The sequence below is a fragment of the Gallus gallus genome, chromosome 12 (assembly GCF_016699485.2).
Source record: "Gallus gallus isolate bGalGal1 chromosome 12, bGalGal1.mat.broiler.GRCg7b, whole genome shotgun sequence".
In the NCBI taxonomy this organism is placed as follows: domain Eukaryota; kingdom Metazoa; phylum Chordata; class Aves; order Galliformes; family Phasianidae; genus Gallus; species Gallus gallus.
In genome coordinates this window covers 12682231-12702927 of record NC_052543.1, presented here as the reverse complement: position 1 = coordinate 12702927, position 20697 = coordinate 12682231, and the positions used below count along the sequence as shown (strand labels likewise).

The 20697-nt window shown below is 36.5% G+C and overlaps 1 protein-coding gene and 1 long non-coding RNA gene across 14 annotated transcripts in view; one reads left to right on the top strand and one right to left on the bottom strand.

The window, feature by feature from the left end:
• The window catches only part of FHIT (fragile histidine triad), a 512804-nt gene that overhangs the window by 151411 nt on the left and 340696 nt on the right, over positions 1-20697 (top strand). The window lies entirely within an intron of this gene.
• LOC121106601 lies at positions 2185-3761 on the bottom strand. The gene is made up of 3 exons (XR_005839196.1): positions 3473-3761; positions 2551-2607; positions 2185-2407 (listed from the first exon to the last, which is right to left on the bottom strand). It is a non-coding gene; the product is annotated as an uncharacterized LOC121106601 (long non-coding RNA).

The window sequence follows — 20697 nt, the reverse complement described above, 5'->3', positions numbered from 1 at the left end:
AGTGTGTTGTATGAGTTTTCTATAATCCAGGAATACTGACTGACATTTTCTAGCTCAAAATTACATTTTTGTTCTGGATGCTAATTCTTACAACCAGTCGGCAATCAAAAAACATAATTATGGTGTTGTGATTGGAATGGCCTTATTGTTATGTCGGCATTTTTTTTTTCCACAAATTTCTTTTTTTCCAAGACTTATAACTTGGGCATAACAATATGTTCAGAGTTAACAATTACAATTTTAATGTTTTATTTACATGCTGATTAGTCCTTCTTCCTTCCATTCTTTCCTTTCCTCATTCAAAAATGTGATTTCATTCTCTACGTATTGTTTATTAACTACAAAATTAACCCATCAGCACCTTTGTTGGTAACAAACAAAAAAACTAAAATATTTCTCCCATATAGTACTATTTAATCTCTCATATACTTCTATTTAAACACTGTTATGTTTTAGGGAAGAACATGAGGAAACAAATCAGATTTTATAGGGATTTATTGCACTACACAATTTAGGAATCTCTGTTCCAAAGAAAACAGAAGTACAAACCCAAGTCCTCAGTTTTAGATACAGTAATAAATATACTCAGAAGACATGTAGCTCCATTTTTAGGTCCTTAATGTGCTGTTTTTGAGAATATTTTCTTTGTTGTTTGCTTGGAAAGGAATTACAAAACGTAGAGCCAAAATCATGCTAGTCTAAACAACTCAGTATTCTCTATGGCAAACAGATTTTTAATGTCTAACTGGAATCCCCTTTATGCAATCTACAGAGAATCTTAAACTCTTTTATGACCTTAATCCTCATATCTTTTTTTGATCGTTTTTACATTAATATATAAATCAGTGTTATTTTAAAGTAGCAATTAGCATATGAACCTTTCTTCTCTGTTTATCATTCATAAAATAGAAATGTTGCTAGTGTCCTTGCAACTGAAAGTGCAAGAGGTTTGCTTTCTCACGTATTAAGGCTTAATTTTCTCAAAAATGTGCCATAAAATGGGAATTATATTGAGAATATCTGCAGCCATAAATCCTTGTTTTTTACCAGCAAAAATGTATTTTCTGGCACATGTCTGTTTGTTACTGGAGTTGAATTATCTTTGTAAAAAATATAGACCTGTGAACTTAACCATGACATGATCTATGTCCAAACAGGTCTTTCTGTGATAACAGTAAATGCATTTTCAACAAGTTCCACAGAGCTCTTGCAAAAATGTGTTTATTTGAGAAGCTGCACTCTAATAAATGTTGGATAAGAAAGCATCAGAGCATCTATACCAACTTACTGCTAACAATATTATGATTTGTTTTGATTTTATTGGGAGATCTTGTGTTTTAATGCAAACTGAAAATTATAAGATGTTCACTATCCATTAACAAAAAAATGTCTCCATTTTGAAAGTGAATTATTTAGGCTTTTAACTGGAAGTATGCTACTGAATGTGGTACTGCAGAGTGAACTGTTTGTGTTTAGTCTGAGGGTGAAATGTACTTCTCTTTAATAATACTTACAAGACAGCTTTCGTATGGTGTAAGTAATTAAATGTAATTGATATCTGTGGGATTGGCAAGTTTGGGGAAGAAATTGAGAGAGAAACTTTTGGAACACAGCATCAAAATGTTTTAGATTTGATTGAGTTAAAAGTAGGGAGATTTAGCTGTAAGAAGAAAGCCGAGAAAGCACGGAAGGCTTTGTTCGTTAAAGAGTTGTGTGCTGCTGCCCGTGCTTGACCTTTGCACAAGAGAAATATGAATTAAAAGCTGAAAATAGGACTACTGTACCTACTTCTTTTTTTTCTGCCTATTGTTAAAACGCCTATCTCACCAGGCTGCTTCCAACAAAATGAGCTCTCCTTTGGTTATTACAGCTGCTCAGAGAAGTGGGTAAGCTCCAGGCTTTAATTATTGACTCTCACTCCCTGAAAATAAATAGAGAAGCCATTTTTATTAGCCAGGAATTTACTGCCCTAGGTGGTATCAGGATTTCCTATGAATTTTGTAATTAGACTGGAAACATTGTGTTCCAGAGAGCATAGATCTGAAAAGGACATGTTATACCACTTAGTGGGATCCGAAAGGCATGTGTTAAAATGCGATCTCAAGCAGGAGCATCGCGAAAGGAGCTGCAAGTTTTGCGATGTGAATGGAGGAGTGAAACACAAGAAAGAAAACTGTACTCATTTCATGGTCACTGTTGTGTGTTTACATTCTTCTGGCAGACATGTGGAAATTTTATTTGTGATGCATCTTCTGTTTTCCCTGATGTAGAGTCCTTTCAGCTACGTACTATGCAACGCAGGTTTTTCAGTATCACTGTTGATAGCAGCGTGTTCACTCCGGCATGTTCTGTAGTGTATTTCAGAACTGTTCCTTCAATATGTTTTTTTCCAATTGTTGGATAAGTTCTAAACAAACAAACAAAACCTTGATATAATAGTTGAAATAATTTTGACATGAAAAAATGTGTCTACGTGCATGTGTGCACACACATGTACATACAGACAGAAAAGTACACACTAGTATTATTCAGAGTATTCGTTGTACTTACTCTGAGCCATCGGGTCTTTGGTGACACTTCTTGCTTACAGCAAGCAGACATATTGATCTATAAAAGAGAGAATATCTTCATAATGTGATAATTTTGGTGTAAAATGCTGTTAACGTAGTTCAGGGAAAAACAGAAATACCATGCTATAGTAAATTCTCCTCATTATCTAAGGAAAAGAACAGCAACAAGTTAGTTGGAAGTAAATCAGAAAGAAAAGCCCACATCTAAAATTTCTGCCACAGGAACTCTAACTTGTGGTATGAAAGTATCTCCTGGTGATGAAGTTCATATTTCTTATGAAGTATCAATGTTATTCAACTGTGATATAGTTTAGTTTTTGGAGGGACTGAAATAAAAAGATCCAAAATGATACATCTGAGGAGTGTAAAGTATATAGTAAAGTAAGAATTCATTGGGATATTATTCAAGCCAACCTGTTCCTGCAAGATGTTTCCATTTTAATACAGCTCCTTTTTTAAACAGAAAGCAAGTTTGTCAATAAAATAAAATTGCACAGGTTTGCTTAGAAATAGCAGATTGCCAGAAAGTTGTTGAGGAAGCCCCCAGTCCTTGTCAGAAGGCCATTTTTTCAGTTTGTGTGGGAATTTTCTACTAAATGTTCTTCTAAAAGTCTGTATTATTTGGAGTGGGGATATAGTATAAGAAAACTTGTACGTTGCAAGGCAGTGTTTATGCATCCAAACTCAGAGGTGATATATAAATACATTTCAAATCAGAATTGTGACACAGAACAGGTCCGTTTTGAATGGTGGAAACAAGGGATTCAGTAAGTCAGGAAGGGAATCTTTACACGTATGAGCAACTAAAAGTAGTAGGTTTTAATTATTTTTCAGTTCTAGTTTTCTTATGTTAGTACTAGAGACTGATGGCTGTGTTACCCATGCCTGATGTGATCACTTACAACGTATTGGTGGTTTCTCAGCATGTGCCACACAGTTGGAGGCAGAAGTCATCCCTGGGTGCTCTGGTTGAATGAGGGTGATATGGTTCTCTTGACTTTATACATCAATTGTTCACAGGTGTAAGACGCATATAGAATTTAAAAAATATATTACTAGCGCCAAACTGCCTTGCATAATTTGACTGTGGGCTGCAGGCTTTTTCTCCAAGCTTCTTTAACCTATAATAGCCTAAACCTCCCCATCTGCTGGTTTTGCTCAATACAGAATTTCCTGACACCCAGTACACACAGAAGAACACTCACAGGCAAATTGCCATGACAACCCCAGAGTCACCTCTCAACTGACTTTTATGCTGCTTTTCTGTCCAGCTCTCTCACAGTAGTATCACCAAGGAATAAATTGAGAAGTGTTTCTTTCAAGGCATATGTTTAGCAAGTAATTTGTGTGGCACGGTGATGCTGTAAGAATCTGGTGGACTGTGTATTGTTTTGTCTAGCTTATGATTTTTAAATGAAGATATGTTAAATTGCAATCATTTGGTGAGTTGCATGAAAGAAGCTAACAGAGACGATTAGAAGGGTGTGTGTTGGGACAGTGCATCAGTAGTGCAGAAGTTGTCCAGGACTGGTGTGCCTGGGATGCTGAATTGCATTCACTCACCTTTTTGCATTGCTGAATGTTAAGCAAGAAGTGGATGGATTATGAAGGCTTCCAACTAGTGCAAGAGATACCTATGTGTCAACTACATCCGATTAAGTTGATAAATATTACAAGATGGCTGTAACTTTTTATTTCCCTTTGATGTGCCAGAATGCTTCCTGTGATACAAGTTACCTTTGATATATTGAACTGGTGTTCGAAAGTCGTATGCCTAATCCTTCCCTTCATGTCGAAATTTGCAAGTGAAACACTGAATTCAAACTAGCTCTTTTATACCCTCTTAAAAACAAAACCACAGCTAACTAGTTGATTAGAAATCACAGTTTTGCAAATCAAATCGATGCTTGCCTTCCATTTTTTAACATAAACAACAAATACTGTTGTCACAAAGTAAAATATGCATTTTTTTAATAATCTTTTTTGTTCAGTATGTTTAATTACAAGTTTGAGTGAATATACATGAGAACATTTGGTTGCCCGTCATCTGGAGTAATGGTGACCCCTTGCTTGCTTATTTTTGCTAGTTCTGCTTACCCTCTGTAATCACTCTGTAGTCACGTGATAAGTTAAGACCAAAAAGCCAGGAGATATGGGACATGAAGAAGGACCTGGATAGAGAAATCTTGCTGACTGAAAAATTCAGAAGCTAAGATAATAGCAAAATTCTGGTGACATTTTTGAAAGTAATATTGAATGTTGGTCTTAACAATCATAACCATCCAGAGCAGCTTCATGTAGTTGACTAGAAACACTATTTTCCTATATATATTTAATTCCATTTGTTTCCTGTTGAGAACAGAATGAAAAGAAATAAACGGAAGTTTAAATTTTTCATTAGGCATTGTTTTCTAAACATTTATTTCTATTCTATCGTAAAGGTTTGTTATGTTCTTAAGCATATAATGGCATTTAAAGTATTATCAGAAATATAATTTCAAATTTAGCAAATAGCTACAGACAGCTATTAAAACAATTATTTCTGAAAAATAAGAAATACTTTGTTTTGTTTGTAAACAGTATATTAGTATATCTTTTTTTTGTTCCAGCTGATTTTCCTTTCAGTAAACTTTCCATTTTCACGGGAATGTTTTTACCACTCTCTTTTGCTGACAGACTTCTCCAGCCATTCATCTGGTCTGAATTTCTATTCAAATCCTTCCCTTTTAGCATTCATTTCCATAAATGTCTGTCTTCATTCTCACTGCTGTTACATCTGTTCTGGAGAGACTATAAGAACGTTTCTCCATGTGCTCCTGTAGATACAGGACGGGAAGAAAAAACAAAAAAGAAATCCTATACATCTGTTCTTTTGGAGTGATAGGGGAAAACTAGAGGTTTCTTTTCCCACACAACAGCCATATTCTCCATTATCTTTCCTGAAGCCCAGTCATGTAAAAGAAATGCATTTTCTACATGATGGAAGGGCGGTTTGTCTTTAGTACAGGAGAATTCTAGGAATTAGAATCTTGAAATTGCCTTCTGTCTTCCTAACCAATTCATAATGCTCAGAGTGCATCTTTCAGCCTTCCAGCTGGAGGAGCATGTTTGAGTATCGTTAAGCTGAATTGTGCTAAATCTGTTGTTGCTTCCCAGCAGAGAGGAGAAGGCTTTTTGGTAAATTTGTCCAACATTGCTGTGTATGCTTCCAGCAGGTTGTTACATGGCTTTGATGGATAGGATACAGGTAGGAAAAATCACCATAACATCTGGGAAAGCAAAAATACAGGCAATGATGTTCTCCTGGAAGAAGGTGACCACCTAGAGGTAATGACAGATGGTGAATAAACAAACTTGTCATGTGATTTTATCAACTAATTATGGTTTTGGAATTGCATAGTGCAGTGATACCAAGCCAACAACAATCTACATTTGCTGTACATTGAGATTACCGGGCATATTGACTCAATCTACACAGTGTAACTTCTTCCACCTCAGCAGTCATTTCAGAGGAGAATGCTTTTCAATTTTAGACACTTAATTGTCTTAAATACTGTCATGAAGAATGTAAAAGTGAATGCCACGTGCTCTAAGAAGAAAATGAAGTAGTTCTTTGAAGTGAGGTGTGTATTACAACCTCCTGACAGAACATGATGGACTGCTAGGAAGTTATAAATACAAACAAGTTTTATCAAAATGTATGATGTTTAAAAATAAGATATAATGAGGAGTAAGAAAAAGAATAATCAGAAATCTTCAATATCCAAAAAGTTTGAGTCTAAGATGCCTGCTTTGTAGGTTTCAAATTTAAGGGTTAAAAACACCACTGAGACGTAATAGGAAAAGAGTTCTGCACTTGTGGAGCAATTCCATTAGATGATTTAATAAGCAGTTTTTAAATTCTCAAGAGTCACTGATGTCTGGGAAATTAAGGCCGAACTATCTCCTTCCTGAGATCTTCAATTCCAACAAGTATTTTGCTTCCAGACAGCTTATTTTTTTATTATTATTATTTGGCATATGATAACAGATTAGAATTAATAATCCTGGTTTATCGACTTTTCTTTAAAATGCAAGAATGTTGATTGAGGTTTTTAGAATGTCCAACTATTCTTCATGACACTTGATCTACATAGAATAACACTAAGGAAAAAAGATCCCCTTTCTCTCGTTGACTGCAGCATTCACTGAGACAGATGTTACATGCCTCTTTTTTTTTTTTTTCCTTTTTGAAGCAAATACTTTTATTCAAACCACTTAATTTTCCTGCAATTTATGAGATACGATAATTGCAGCAATTTTAAGATCAAAAAGCTATTCCTATTCATTTGAACACTAATGTCTTTGGGGATTTTGGGACGTTATATTAATCCAAAATGTACAAAGGCTTTAAAAAAAAAAAAATCTCCAAATTTTGTAATATGTTTGAAGGAGTACATGAAATGTGATGATTCTCTATGTGGAATGAATATCACGGAGAGTTTAGTCAGTAGGGGAGAATCAATGCACTTGAAATCCATCAATTGCCAATATTGGAAGAAAAATATGTGCTGTGTTTCAGTATAATGCCTCTACAGTGGAGAAGACGTATACATATACAAAATGCCGCTAGGGATTAAAAAAGGCTATTATAGGGAAAAAAAACATCATTATAAGAAAGTTTCTAATTCTAATGAATGAACTCTTTAACATGCTGGTAATGATACCTCATTGAAATTGAACAGAAAAGATGGTATGAAAAGAATATTCTCAAAGCGGTATCCATGGACTGGAAATAAATACAGTCAGCAGTAGGGTTGTACTTTAATCTTTGTATTTTCAAGAATCTCCTTTTTAAAATGTCTCTTCATTGCGGGTGTCATACAGACATCCTGTTGCTATATGCTGCAAAGCAAGGAAAGTGTGATGGTTTTTCTTCAGCGCAGGACATGTCTGCAGCCTTTCCCTGGGAAAGCTGCTGTGCCTTGTGAGGCCACATGCGGTACTGGGTGAGGGCATGCTGGTCACACTTACACTGTCTGGTTTGGTGACAATAACGGTGAAAAATGCTTCCTCCACTAGCTGGTTCTGAAGTTTTATCAAGCTGTGACTTGTGGCTCAGGACAGCTTATTGCTAGCTGCTCAGTGCATCCTCCTTCGCACGCTTCCTGAATTTTTTTAATGCTGAGATTGATCCCTTCTCCTTGTTACTCACTTGGCGAGCGATCTATTGCCTGCTCCTCAGTTGTTCAGCCAGGACAAAGCAAACAGACCGTCCTGGGTGCACAACTTGATCAGTGTTGTGTGGCTTCCTGGCACCTTTCAAAGGATTTGTAGAGCTGCTGGGGGAAATGGAAATATCTGCGGTTTGAGCAGTGACAGTCTCAGACCTGCTGAGGTGGTAGTGCTTCCCTTTGGAAATTATTTCATTATGTATTAGGTCCATAGGCCGTTATCCTAGGTGCTAAGCTTGTTACTGTTCAATTGTGATGAAGGATCTGGAAAACAAGCCCTGCTTAGCACAATCAGATTATAGATTAAAACAATAAACTCTAATCAGACAAGAGTTAAAGAACGTGCATCCATGTCCTCTTACAGCAGCATTTCTTTAGCTGATACTGCAGTCGTTCACAAAGCGAGCCAGTTCAAACAGGACAAATTAGTAACCTGAATTTTTAGGCTGTTTGTTGATCAGTTAACTACAATTTTTCCAGACTATTTCCTCATTCCCATCTGTCTATATGCTAGTATATTAAAATATCAGTCTTGTGTAAACTGTACTGTAATTTTCTGGTATCCTTAAGCAGGAAGAATATGGAACTGAAATGCTGTTCATCTTTCCTTTGAAAAGAGAGCTCTTAATTGTTGATAATAAACCCCAAAAGGTCTTCTAGGATGAGTAGCATGAGAAAGTTAAGCTCGAGATTGGCTAGGATAGAAAACAGTACAAAAATGTGCCTTCCAGGCTAATGATAGCACAGGATTCAACAATTTTACGTACTAGGCACCTAAATATTTTAATATGCATGGTGTTACCTTTTGCAGGTAATCTGAAGTGTCTTTTAAAACCATAAAAACAAGAGAAAAGGTTCTATGGGAAAAAAAAAAAAAAAAAGAAAAGCAACCTAGAAATAAGAGAAACATTTACTAGGCAATTGCAGAGGCTGCCTGCAGAGAAGCAACGTCTGGTAGGTGTCATTCTTCTGATGAATTTTCTAGGAAGCTGTGTCAGAGCAAAGCAATAGCAAATAGGCTTTCCTAGGTGTAAGAACTTCCTTTTCAGTGTGAGATAAAATCTTGCACTCCAAAGTGAAGCAAAAAAGAGCAACTGGCAAGGATTAAAACTTGGTCAGTGTAGAAACTTGGAGAGAGGGCTAGGGTGAGCTCCCAGACAGCACATCCGTGTGATGTTGATGTTATGTAATGCTTCGTTTCTGGAGCACACGTGATTTCTAGAACATATTTTTCCTCTTCTACTATGTGTCAGTTACTTTGTGCATGTATCATATTTATGTTTTGTAAACTGAAGTTATCGGTCCATGTGTCTGCAGTCACTCTGAGTTAAGAGGCTTTACCCAGTAGGTTTCTTGCTTTCTCTGCCCTCTCAGATAGAGCACACAGCTAAAAAGTAGAAAATATAAGTCCAGGAGATACACTGGCACTAACAACAAAAAATACAACATAATAACACCTTCCCTAAGACCCTTTAACAAATGTGTGATCACACTGAGGCCATGCTGCAGGGTGTGAAGAAATGAAGGAGTGAAGGTATCAGGAGATAAGTCACAACCTAGGTTTCTCACTGCCTGGTGCTTTGCTTGCATGCCCGCTGTCGGTGGATTCCTGCACAGATATTGAACTGAAAAACTACAGGAATACAAACTGCATAATAGCTTCTGTAGTTTTTGAAATTGAAAAATGCTTATGTGAAGTAAGAAAAGTCAGATTTGTTGTGTTCTGCTTTCAGTTAGAACGCATTTCTGTAATGCCACATAAATAATTGAAAAATATCAAGTACAGGCTGTGAAGTACTAACGCTTGATTTTAAGAAAATGTAGTTTCTAGAAGTTGAAAATAACTGATCACTATTATGAGCTCAATTCTGTTCCTCGAAGACCTTGTGTTCCCTATTATCCATGTGGAAATAAGGGTATGTGGGTTGTGCCTGCATGAGGGACTAGTGCCAAATTCAGTCTGGGAGTTAGTCCCTGAAGCTCAGCACTGCCCGTTCACAGTGTTTATTTAGGGAGGCAAGACAATATGGAACAGCTGGTGGTCCCTGATTGATTCCTGCTCTCAGGAAGGTGACACATCCTCTGATCCTCTTTGCAGTTTCTTTACAGGCCATTGCCTTTTTTTTTTTTTTTTTTAATTAAAAACACAAGAACAAATTATTAAATTAATGTTAATATCTTCACATTTTAATTTTCCGTAATATTTATTATAAATTTCATGGGTTACAGTTGTCACACATTCACAAAGTGTCCTGATATAGCCGTAGGTAGGGAAGAGTCTGGAAATTTTGGTATTGGAGGTTTTGAAAGATATTTCAGGCAATTTTTTTTTTTTTTATCTTTGTGACTGTTGGGAAGGTGTGTGGTGTTGGTTTCCATTCTTAAAGGAATTCACTAACATTTTTTTTTCCCTCAGTTTTCTTTAAGCAGCAGAGTACGTGTGTCAGAAAAAAGGAATTTTTCAAGAGCTATTTCCAATTACATTTTGATACAGTGGTCTTCTTAGACCAGTGTTTAATTTTCAGACTTCTAGAGTTTCATTTAAGGTTGTTTTCTTGAAAGAGTCCTACTAGTGCAGAGCAGTAGGAGTAGATTCAGTTGCTGTGAAACTGGCGCGTCACAAAGTGCCAAATATTTTGCTTCAAAACGTACACAATTAGTGTTTTTCTTTTTACATGTTTAGACATGAAATAACAAACGAGTATGGGGTACTCAGGCAACATCTTAAAATGTACCACATTTCTTAAAATAAACAAGCACCAAAAAAAAATCTCCACAAATTCTGGTTATCTTACTTGGAGGATTGAATTCCCTTATTTTACAATACTTATTTTGATGAAATGATAAAAATAAATATTGTGGTGTTATACATAATCGGGTATCAAAATACACAGCACTTTGAATTTAGTCCATGTCATTTTTAAAGAGTATTATTGGCTTTAGTATTGAAATTAAAGCACACACAGGACAGCAGTTTGAGCACTAATGCTCAGTTGGTCTCTGAATTGTATTGCTTATGGAACTAATAGGTATTGGGGAAAGTGTTGGTTTGGTTAATTGTGTGGAATGTAACACATTTTGTGTCAAAACACCATTAGTTTGCTGCTTTTTCCCTACAGTGGAAATATGAGGAGCTCACTTTTTTATATAGATTGTTGTTTAGCTTCTGTTGTCATCTTGCTGTTGTGGAAGTGTTTAAAGCATTATTACCATTCAAAGCACAACTGTTGGATTACTGCAGAGAAGGAAATAATCTGAGAAAGTGGTGGTCTCATTGTAAGGTCTCATTGATAAGGTCTTCAGAAGGCTAGATTCACTTCCCAGCTTCACCAGTAATTTTCATGCTGTTTTATCGCTGTCTCAGGAAATCAGGAATTGCAGTGCTGTTCTCACAAGGCTATGCAGATATTTTCTGATACCAGAATGTTTGTCATTTGATATCTCTAATAACATAAAAACGTTAGTGTTTTTAAGATGTTCTGAGATGCTTTTTACTAACTACGACATTGTTCTTCGTTACTGGGAAAGAGTATATCCATTTAAAAATAGCATGGCACAGTTGAACAGGAAATATGAATGTATGCTGAATCCATTCTTTAGCCAAAACAAAATCAGAGAGAAAAGCAGATCATGATCTACCTTATGATTCACCCCCAAAGACTAACATTAATAGTTCCTATGTTTTGTCATTTCTTCAAAGTTTTCTTCTAGAAAGGAGGAAGTACGTATGTGGACTGGAGAACTCTGCTTTCTATTGGTGTGGCTGGGTCATTTCTTATTCTTAGTTCCATATGGTACTCTTTAAATATTAAAAATATTCCCAAAGAATAACTTTTAAAGTAAACTTTCACAGATGGGTTTTGGTAAGATGTCAACAAACATGACCTTTCAATCTCTAGTGCAAATGGCAATAAAAACCTAGCCCATATAATCTGCCTGCAAATAGCTGTAGCTTCACTGATCTAGTCTAATCAAAGGAACAAGCCCACAGGGGTTTAAAGGATTTCTTGCTGTTGCTGCAGCCATTAATTTAATTGCTAGAGTACAGTGAACTCTCAGAGTACAGTAAATGTTTGGATCTGCAGGGAGATAAACAGCTGAACCCTTGGAAAAAAAAAATCTAAGGCAAATAGGGTTTTCTCTGCAATTAGTGTTGTCTTAAAATATGTTTTAAAGGCAGACCCCAGAAGAGCTGACACAAGTTATCATCTGCATTTCCGTGTAATGTACCACTAGTTATTCCAGCATGTCCTGCAGTATCTCCAGTGAATGAGTTGAAACCACCCAATAGAATGCTGAAAGAGAACTTGTGCGAATCGTGTGTGTGGTGAGGATAAATTCTATCACTGGCCTTATTGCTGACATCCTCCTCTTATAGTTTGAAAACCTATTTTTGAAAATCTATAGTTTGAAGTTTGAGATGTTTTTCCACCCAAGGATGTATTTTCTCGGTACTGGTGCACTTCCAATTATATTTAAAACTAATTAGTGGACAGAGCAGTGCTTAAATAATTAGTGAAATGTAAAGAAGTGGTGATGTGGAGGAAAAAAAAAAAAAAGACTTCTTGTTGAACAAAAAGTACTTTTAACTGTGCAGGTCTGAAGTGATTCCAGCTTGAGGAATGTTTTTGAATTTTAATGTGGTGCTTCTCAAAGCAATCAGATTTGCCTTTCTTTCAGTCTTGAAGATACTTTACTTTTGTACAAATATTTAAACATGTGGCAATAGCAATGGAGTTCTAAGGTGTCTTTTTGTTTTAATCAAGATAAAAAAAATAATTATGTTTTCAAGAAAAATAATTCCTCGGTAAAAGCCTTTGAGCAATTTACTGGTCAGTGAAGTTGGGCACTTTCCCTTTTGGCAATGCACATTCCCATGTATGGAATGATGAAACCATTTCATTTAATAATGAGAATTGGCTTGAGGCTAAGCCAAACTTCGAATCAAACAAAAAAGAAATTCTTATTGGGTTACAGTTTAAATTGTCCTCTGCCTGCTCTCTGTCACTGTTCCAATGCATTCTCATTTTGTTTGACCTCCTGCTGGTAGCTGTAGGACTTGTGATAGCCCTGTCAAGCCTGTATATTCCCCCTGATAGAGATGGGTGTTGCGAGCTGGTCACTGCCAAAGGAGTAGATGCGCAAGTAGGTGGGGATCCCCACTATGGTTGTAAATTGTTAGCATAGCACTGAGGGATAGCTCTGAGAGATTTTTGGACAGTTAGATGAATGAGGAATTATTTTTACTGTATGAAACATCACTGTCTAATTAATTAATGAATTAAGCATACTGCAAACTTAATTGTAGCTTGCACTGCTGCAAAATATTTAAGAGGAACAACACTTATGGTATCCTTTTAGTAAGGGTACAAACATATTAAGGCATTAATGTGACTGCTTTCTTTTTAATAGAAAGTTGAAGGCTGCCTTTGTTTTCTTTTTCTCACCCATATAGCCCACTGGCTTTTTGTCACAATAAATGACAACCAGTTTAGTGCTCCATCCCAGCTATGCAGTGTGATGCAGTTTGTTCTTTGCTGTCTCATGTGCAGTAGGCAATTTTATGTAATTAATTCTCACTGGGCTCAGTGCACTGGAAGCAGTAATGAAAAGATTTTTAAAAAATAAATAATAATAAATGATCTTCAAGTTCATTTGTAGACCAAAGGTGACTACCAAAATGCAGGCAAATTCCGGGAAAACCTGCTATTGCCAGACTCTAACAGCGTGGTCCAAGTGAGTGTTTTACAAATGCACATTTGCAGCAACTACTTTGCCAACAAAACCTCACAGCACAATGCTGTGTGAACACTCTACCAAATGATGCATGTTTTTCTTTAACATAAATGACATTACAGTTTAGTTATTCAACAAGCAAGCAGCATTGCGTCAGTGTGTCTCAAAACGGGGTTAGGAACCATTCTTTTCAGTATTGTACAGTCCATAGGGAAGCATGCTTGTGTCAGAAATGTTTTTTTCTTATATGTTGACATTGTAATCTAGGAATATATTATAGATATAAACATGCACAAAAAAGTAGAAAATTGCAGCAGTGCCCTCAGTTTAAAAATAAAAATAGCTTTCTCAGGCATACAGTAATTAAACTGTTCATGACTGCATGTAATTACATCATTATGTATACAGTCCTGTTTCTGTAATTTGGATCATTGGAGGCCAAAGTGTCAAAATCTCTGTAACGATGTTTAATTCCATTTTAACATTCCCCAGAGGAATTGCTTTGAGTTTATTTTCAAACCTCAAAACTTTGAAAACCTCTTGAAGTTTGAGTGAACTAAGTAAGTTACAGCTATTCTAAATCAGTTTGATAATGCAATCATTAGTTTGCCATTTCTTTTGAGCTCACTCTTCAATTCTAATAAACATGCAGGAGTTATAGTAACCTAAATCTTTTAGATTTACTAAATCTAAATTTTAGATTTTAGCAGCCAAAGTATAGAATGAAGTTATTTCATTTTTCATATGAATACATGCTTCTACAGTCTGTAATCAGCATGCAGAAATTGTGAGTGTTGGGAAGAGCTTTTTCTTTGAAATACATCCTGAGAAGCCTCATCTGACTCTATTCAAGTCTCTACAACAGTCTACTATGGCTTTTATTGCCCATTCTATGCTTTCATTTGTTTAGATTTTAAAAAGTGAGAGGTTTTTAAGAAAAATGATGATGTACCTTGGTAGCTATAAATATATATGTGGGGCTGTCCGTAATCATTAAGATTTTTTCACTTTATACAGATGTTTTTAAAAGTAACTCTATTCCTGGAATGATAATAGTGAAGGTTTATGGTTAGCTACTACCGTGCTATCTTTGAAACCATAAGCTATTTAAAAATCCTATTTGTTATAGTTGTATTAATCACGTGAAATGAGTAACTTTCCATGGTATTTTTTGTATAAGATTTAATCTTTGTTGCTCACAAGACTCTGGCTGTTGACTTCCGTAGGCTTTGAGTCGCGATGTAAACTAGGGGTAAAAGCTGCACTGAATCATACTGGACATGAAGTCAGGTTGGTCTTCTACCAGCAGTCTTTGACCTTGAAGTGATTTTTTGCCTTTTCCAGCCTCATTTTCTCAGTTCTAGCAGTAGTGAAATGAGACTCACAGACACTAGAAGTTACAAGAGCTCCAAATTCTCTTAAGTTCTGAAATGACGCAGTGGAAGAAGTGCCAGTTTTTCCCCAGATGATAGAATGAGCCTAAGCAGCAGGATTGCTAATTAGACTGAATCCAATCCCTCTATGTCTCAGTTTCTCCATATACCATGACAGAATAATTGTTTTGCTTCCCTCCCATGTTTTTTAAAAATGTACTCATTAGATGGTAACCTTTTTGAGACAGATTCCCCCTTATTATGCATGAAGCATAAAGGCATCCTCAATGAGCTATTTTTAGTACAAATTAATAAATAATTTAGATTTAAAGGATGAATAAGACCAGTTAATTTCTTTAGCAGACACTTGCTTTCTGTGGAAGACAGAGAGATTGTTTAAAGTTTGTACACAAAGGTTTTATGTTTCAAAGGGTATGAAATATGGGATGCAGTTATCTCATCAAAAGGAAAAATAAACTAATGAGTCAAAATTCCTGTTAGCATTGATTCCTTCAAGAATTCTGGTAGCTACTCATCTCTCTGTCTGTAACTGACCTTTTGAGATACCTTCTTTGTTGTTTGTATAGTGGACAAGGGGAATGTGATGCTAAAGTATCAACAAGCAGAACCAGCCACCAGACTAATAGTAATAATAATTAAAAAAAAAGCTAACTAAACAGCTTGATTCTTTTCACACGCTTAATAATAGTATGTGTTCATTGTATGTTAGCTTCTAGGGACCCAGCCTGGAAATCAGGAGTGCTATTATACTAATTACAGCGTAGACACATAACAAAAGGTTCCTGGCCCAAGAAGATGAGAGCACAAATTATTTGCCAATTATATATAGTTCCTTTAATAGTGGTGTGGATGAACAGTAAATGCCCATTGTCCCTTGACCTTTCTATGTATGGGGCTTTGCCCATACCAAGAAGTGGATGCAAATACCATTACTTCACAGTGTCACATTCAAAAAGGTAGAGACAGGCCAGTGCTTATGGAAAAACAAGATATAATCTAAGTGTCAAGAAGATGTCTACATTTACTAGCACATGGCATCAAAGGGGACAAGAGATACTACAGGAAAAACAAAGCCTTTCCTGGTAAGCATCCTGTAAAATGTCCTAGGAACTATTTAGATGAGAGAGGACTGCAGGTTTCAAATGCCAAGAAGTCACTGAAATGCCTAGTGACTTGAAGGAAGGAAAAAGAGATAGTACAAGCTTTTTTGGCTGCCAGGCTTAGAATAATGAAAGACTTTATTTCATAGTGGAAATACTAGTCATAGAAGGAGGCAAGGAAGCTTAAAAAGACTTCATAAGGAATGTTTAGCACAAGAATGAGGAGTAGATGAGCTAAGTATCCCAGGAAGAGAATAATTAGAAGGAAGCCAGCAGTCTAAAGACAAACAATTAGAAACAGGCATGCATCCAGCTGCTATAAAGTCAGGTTATTCTAGGGCAAGCAGTATACCTCTGTATACTGAAATTACAGGCAGCTTATCTTAAGCAGCAGCTTGTATCCAGGCTGTGTGTGGTGTTCTGTTCTGAGCAAACAGAAACCATATCTCTCTGGCAGAAGAATTGAAGATAAATTCATACGCAAAGGTGCCACTCGTTAGGAATTATGCATTTCAATGACAAATTCTTCAGGATGCTGATAGTATATGTATGGAGAGAGAATTCTGTGGTTCGAGAAACACCTTAATCTTATGCACTTACTTCAGGAATGTACTTTGTAAAATGTGGAACTGGCTTACAAGAGGAGAGTTTGTTTTTGGTGATATTACCTGGTAGCCACAGAGCACTGAGGTGGGGGGCAGGCAGAAGCTGGCAGCTTCCCCTGTACTTAATGAAATATGTACTTTCTATTCTCTCATGCAGAAGCTCATTATTCACTCGAAGAAAATGTTCAACAATACAAAAATACCTCTGATCCTTCTGTGCTGAGACAATTTCTGATCCAATGCTTCCAAACATATATTAGGCCTTTGACCTCAAAGCTGAGGTGCACATTGCTACTCATGCAGTCAAGAACCTTCTTACATGGCTGTGGGGAGATGAAAAGAGTAGTTTCATTCTGTGGTACAGATAACACAAGCTAAGGCAGTGATCTGGAAGTTTCAGTGTTTTGTAGGCTTTTTCCGATGTATTTTTTTTCAACTCTTAAAAAAATATAAGCATTCCTTTTATATAGAGAAGGGTGACTGAAATGATCAAGGTGGCAAAGGAGCTGCCTAGCTGTGAGAGTCTAAAAGCAATTGGACATTGCATTCTGGAGAGGAGGAGAATGAGGGGAGTGTGATGATTTACAGTGTTTATAAGGGCACTTGTTTTTATTAAGATATATATATATATATATATATATTAAAAACACACATTCTGTTCTGTTCTCTCTTGGCTGAATATCCTTGTGCACAGCCCCTTCCTCTCAAACTGAATCTGGATGCTATTACATGGTGCTCCCAGAAGTTATCCCAACATGGCATTACAGATCATTAATAATTTACAGCACTAGCTTTTTTTTTTTTTCGTATTTCATCCTCCATTCCCTTTACCTTTCTGTTTCTGTTTGTCCAAGTAACTTACAGCCAAATCTTTTACAAGAAGATCCAAAATGATGCTGTTCAGTGGCAATGCTCCCAATCCCCTGCCCTCCCTGCAGTTGCTGTCTGCAAAGCCTATCAGGAGTAACAAGCTTGCAGTCAGTTATCAACATTTCCTCTTTGTAGCCATAAACTGCACATGTTGGAAAAGCAGGTGCCGCATCTCCAAAAATGCCTTCCCTTGGGGCTGGCTGAAGTCCACTTGAGCATGCATGAGCTTGTTTTCAACTTGTTTTCCACTCTTGCTGTGATTTCTACTTCATATGAAATACTTAAAGGAAATACTTTAAAATGTAACATGCAAATACACCATTCCCAGCATCCACTCCTGTATTTAAGAGTGTTTTATTTAAATATGACAATCCTATCATTATTTTCCTAAAACAAAAACTGCTTAGAATTTCTCTTAGTCCCATGTTGACTTTGAAAGCTTTAATTATCTCAGCAGCAATGGTCCTGTTTCCAATACAGTTGATGCAAGCTTGTCTGCTGTCCTGTAAATAAATTCTATAACAGTGGCTTTTTTTGTTTTTGTTGTTGTTGTTTTGTTTAGAATAAGTTAGGCTATTATTATTTCCAGAAAAGTAACATAGGACTTATTTGCTGGATGCAGCTTGTCATGCTGCATGAAATCCAGCGACAACTAATGTAGTCTGTGAGGGATAGGAGTGTTCTCCTTTATTTCTTTTTTTCTGCACATATGTGTCATTTCTAATTTCTTGATCACACTTTCTTTCTCTAAGATCTCTGCATCATTCAGTGTGCAGAAAGAATGGTGCTAGCTTCAGGAGCAGATGTTGAGAGCTTTGCCTCCCTGCATGGCTTCGTATACAGCCCCAGTTTATATATACTATGCCCTGTGCTGGACTAGCTGCAGAATTACTTGCTTTGTGGTCTTTTCTATGTCACTTATAGCACCTGTATGTATGAACTTCACAATTTTAACGAACTTCTCTTCATACTACATCTACTGGGAGCTGACGTGATGATATTTATCCTCATTTATGCAAGTGGAGCAGGGAAAAACTGAGAATAAGCACTGGCTAATTTGAGGAGCCCAGTTTGTGCCAATTGAGATGTGATTTTTCTGAGCTCTGTTTTATGTAGCCTTATTCTTACAAAGATCACATTTCCTTATGAGGAAGTAGAAGTTTTATGAATCAGGACCATAGGTGAAGCAGCCACCAAAGCAAATACTTGATGAGGAGAAAATACCGAAGGAACTTTGCATCACACACTGTGGTTCCAGTTTCCATTTCCCTCTTTTAGGTAATCCACAATCCTCCCATTCCATTCGCTTTAGATAATTATCTTTTTTCCCAGCCAAACTTGTTTTCCTCACTTGATCCCTATCGAAATCTCCACGTTTAACTTATTCATAGTCCCTCTTTTCCCTTTTTCCACTAGTCTCTTGGTTTCTGAAATCTTAGTGGGGCAAAGAAGCTGAAATGTGTTGGGTTTTTTTGGCCAGTTGGTTGGTTTTTCTCACTGTGGTCCTTATCTGAAGGTACACCTCTACCAACTGCTCCTCCTTCCCGTTACTTACGCCTAAGGTGCAGGAGGGTGATTAAGGAAAAGGTCACGAAACTGTTGTAAGTAAAAGAAACTTATCCACCATAAAGCTTATTCACCAAAATAGCTGAAAAGGTTGGTTAAATGCCAGCTGCATGGAAACAGTGGGGTTAGGAATTAACTGAGAATTTAGCTGGATAATGGTCCCCATGCGAAAGTGCAGCGTGTTTCTAAGAGCTCTTTGTGGAAGAGCAAATGTTCAAATTCCTTTAAAGATTGTTTTTTACAGTGGAGTGTGAGGGGAAAGCAATTTGTTTGGGGTTGAGCATGGAAAGATCTGGATTCACTAATTCTGGGACTTACCATATAAAGAACTGCATTTCTGGTGATGTATTAAAATCATACAGTTCAATATTTTATTGTAGAGTAAAATCTAGAAATTGGTAGTTTAAGGAATATGACTAAGTCTTAAACATTTTTGTGTAGGCTTAGTATTATAAACATTAATTTGTTAAAAGGTGATAGCTTTTTTTGTAAGCACAGTTCTGCTGAGTGCATTGTGTAATACTGTAATTGTACATGCTCCTTTAGAATTGGTATGTGAATCATATTTACTAGTAGAACAACAATAATTTAGTGAATGTATACAAATAGTCCATTTTGCAAAACAGAGTATATGCAACAATGAAACTTGGCTTTAATCTCTTTGTAGCAGAAAGCACATTCTAGTATTGTCTGTACATATTGGACAGTAAATCAATCTTCAGCAAAGATTCGTTTAGGATTTTTTCCTCAGTAAATTTCTGCAGTCACTGTGATATTTAACACCCAGTGTGGGGAAAGCAGACAGCCAGAGTAATCTCATTTGGGCATCTGCTAACTTTCTCTGTAGCCCTTACTGAGCTGCAGTGCAAGCTGATGTGTTTGTGGATGTCTGTGGCAAATAGAGGTGGTTAGGGGGATATGTGAGTAAGAGAACCCATCTGCTGTAAAGTTCCAAAACCCCATGCAGCAAACTGGCAGCAGTATGATGGGGAGGGAACGTTTCTGGGAAAATACCAGTTGCTTGTCTGCAAAAGCTACATAAGATCCTTTCCATTCTGTAAGGTCCGTCCAGTATGTTTGTAATGGTTGAAGAACCTTTTTGCTTGCTTGTAAGTTAATTGAGTCACTGCAAGATATGGAAAGCAAAAACTTAAATTTTAGTTTCTGATTACATAAACAATGCCGGAAGAAAAGTGACAATGGATATTGAAAGAGTGAGAGTATTTAAAATAAACCTAAAGTAAAACCACTGATCTTGAGTGTAAAATACCTAGCAGAAAGAAGTTTCTAGACATTACTGAGTAAGCAAGATGTGTTATCGTTTCAGTAGCAGTGGAAAGACATTTTCACTCAAAACTAGGGTTCTGCATTTCCATCTGTCCTTTTTCCTCTATTCTTGGCTATTTTTAAAGCAAGTGACCAGAGGGCTCATTTAGAGACTATTTCATTAGACAGTAACTAGGACATCGTTGTCTGTATTGTATTTATTTACCTGGTACAAGAAATGGAATCATAATCAAATATATATATAGAGAGAGAGAGAGAAATTGACCATTCTCATGAGGGGAATACTGAAGAAAGATCAGGTTTTGGGAACAAATTTAGATGATAAATCAATTGAATGCTCATTCTGTGTCCCTTAC